The sequence below is a fragment of the Elephantulus edwardii genome, unplaced genomic scaffold (genome assembly GCF_000299155.1).
Source record: "Elephantulus edwardii isolate Elephantulus edwardi_28Jun2011 unplaced genomic scaffold, EleEdw1.0 scaffold00335, whole genome shotgun sequence".
Taxonomy (NCBI): Eukaryota; Metazoa; Chordata; class Mammalia; order Macroscelidea; family Macroscelididae; genus Elephantulus; species Elephantulus edwardii.
In genome coordinates, this window is record NW_006400085.1 from 952048 (window position 1) to 955185 (window position 3138).

The following is a 3138-nucleotide window of genomic DNA, read 5'->3' on the forward strand; positions in this document are numbered from 1 at the left end:
CACTAAGTGGATGGTAAATACAAACTATCAATTTTTAGGTTAGCATCACAACATGCTATGAACTCTCCCATCAAAATACTTTAAAAATTAAGTAAGTATTAAAAATTAATTCTTACAGATTGCTGTTATATGCTATTGAGGCCACTACAACTCATAGTGACCGTATAAACAATGGCTTTGAACCTTACATATCCTGAGCCAACTTCACTGTCTCTGACATACCTGTTCTCAGTGCCCCAGTCATTGTGTCAATCCACCTCAATCAGGATCTTCCTCTCTGATGCAGACCCTCTACCCTTCAAGCATGATATTCTTTTCCAAGGACTGGTCCCTTCTGACAGCATGCCCTAAATGGTTGAGACACAATTTCAAAATTCTTACCTTCAAGAAACAACCTGGTTTTACCCTCTTTAGAGTAAATCTGTTTGTTTTCTTGACATTCTATGGTATGTGGAACACTCTTCTCTAGCAGTTATGAAATAAAATGGTGAGTAGTATCAGGGAAGTCTGCCATCAATGATCTCTTTAGAGTGCTTAAGAGTAACAACGTCAATTTAGAGACTAAGGTGCACTTGAGCCAGGCCATGATCTCTTCAATTACTTTTTATACATCTGAGAGCTGAGCTACAAGGATGACAGAAGAATTGATGCCTTTGAGTTGTGCTGGAGAAGAGTATTAAACTCCCATGTCATCCTTAGTTATTGTCCAGTTTTCTTCATCTTGAGAAATAATCTATATTGAAAACTGGAGTCTTTGATCTTTTCTTTTTACCTTATGAAAAAAAAAGATTTAATAAATAATCAGATAAATAAACGTTAAGACTTTAAATACTACCCAAAAAAGAATTTCAAAATACAAATTCAGTAAGAAACTTGAAGATAATACCTTCACTAGATAATACTGATAATAACAAAGAAATGGCTTCTTTAATTAAAAACTGTATAACCATTCATTTCAACTGAATGACCAGGCTCTCTGTCCTTAGAAACCCAAACTTGAGATTAACAAAAAGGATAGTCTATTTTTAACCCTATACTGGTGGGAATTTTTAAAGTTCCTTTTTACAGCTTTTGTAAGCATACAGTATTCCTAAAAAGAAAAAAAAAAGACCTTTACTAGGAGATTCAGTGAAACATATAGAGGAATGTTCTAAAATGGTGGTTTGAAATTACGCATTATGATCTAAGCGAACATCAATTTCTCTACTACTGATTTTAGTGCCATTCATTATTCTGCAAGCTTTTTCAGCTGATTTTGGGGAGGCAAAGCTGACTGTTCCACTGCCTTTTGACTTCCCATTCTCCGTTTTGATTTCTGCAAACATGACATGACCACACTGACTGAATTTCTCTTTTACTTTCTGCCAAGTCAAGTCAAAAGACAGGTTTCTGACAAATATCTGGTTGCCTTTGGAACCTATTCTGTCTCTCATTCCACTTCCCATTGGACCTGATAAAAATCCTCAATCCATATCGATACTCCTTTCCAGTACAGCTCCTATTCCTGGTCCCATTCTGTCAAAGCTGCAACTCATTTGGTCCAGTCCCATCCCTATTCCTCCAGTCATGCTGTTCATGTCACCCATTCCACCACCAAGTCTACTAAAGGAATCTCCAAAACCTCAGTTTGTTCCAATATCACCACGTCCAAATTCTCTCTCCATGCTAGTAGTCACTGCACCACTGCTCTCCCATTCGGCCAACTCCTCCAAATCCTCCCATGCTATTCATTGCTTCCAGTCCACCAAATCCAATTCCACTTGGACCTAAATTTCCCATTACACCACCTATGTTCAACTGACTGGCACTAATAGGTTGTCCACCTGGACCAAGCTCCAAGACCTCCAAGACCACGTGGTAATTGTGGTGTCTTACTATCATGTAAGCGATAGTCTTCAAGAGGAACAGATTTATCATCCATTTTCACATGCATTGGTCTATCAAATAAAAATTGCCCATTGAACATAGGAATTGCCTGAACTGCTTCAATTGCTTGTTCAAAAGTGACTGTGTCCACTCCTCTCCTCTTGCCATCTCTATTTTCTTTAATGTCTGCCCGCTTTACAGTTCCAGCTACGTTGAATACTCCCTTTAGCTTCTTCCAAACAACTTTAAAGTCAAGATTAGCAACAATAATTGTGGAACCAAGTCTACCAGCATGTAAATTGTTGATAACTTCAGGAGGAATGTTTGGATTATTGAGAATGGATGGTGGTAAATTCACCAACCCTGATCCCATATCAGAAACATGCTCTGCAGTAAAACGATGATCCTCCTGTTTGTTGCAGCGCCCTAAGAGCATTTTCTCCATCAGGATCCTCCTTAATATTCAAAGGTCTTCCACTAAGGTCATATTTGTTCATAGTTTCCAGTGTTTTCTTTACAAATTCTTCATCTTTGAATTCAACCACACCTTCCGCATCCTTAGAGAGCTCCACGTATGTAACTTCACCAACTTTTTCTCTCATTAGATCTTTAATAGCTTGCCATTTCATGCCATAGGGGATGTTGCTAATGAAAACTGTTACGATTTGGGCCCTTTTTTTCTCTCCAGTGCCTGAATTCTTGTCTTTTGAATAAGGATGGAATCGATTTACCTTCTTATTTCCTGAAGACTTATCTTTTAAATCAGATTTCTTATCTTTTCCTGATTCTTCATTCTCCATTTTAACACCATTGGAGCTGCTGCTGTGAGACCGCTGCTTCGACGGCTCCGGCGGGTGTAGTTCTCGCCGCGACTCGCCCACAGCCTCCGAAGGCAGTTGCTGAGGACTATCGACTCCAGCGACCCCAAGCACCTCACATATGTAGGTATCCGACATCCCCACACTGCTGCCTCCGCCTCCAACTCCGAGGCCTGAGCTGGAGTGCTCTGAGAGCTACCGAGTCTTTGATGTTTTACAGCAAGTGCTTCAAGTCCTCCTCACTTTCAGTAAGTAAGTTTGTGTCATCTGCATAATGCAGGTGGTTAATGAGTCTTCTGCCTATCCTGATGTCACATTCTTCTTCATGGAGTCCAGCCTTTTGAATGATTTGGTCAGTACACACATTGAATAAATATGGAGAAATAATACAAGCCTAATACACAACTTTCTTAATTTTAAAACATGCAGTGTTAGCTTTCTCTGCCTTGCTTCT

General features: G+C 39.4%; 1 pseudogene; it reads right to left on the bottom strand.

Moving 5' to 3' along the window:
- Window positions 1-1169: 1169 nt before the first annotated feature.
- Window positions 1170-2822, bottom strand: LOC102849876 (annotated as a pseudogene).
- Between the last annotated feature and the right edge of the window lie 316 nt (window positions 2823-3138).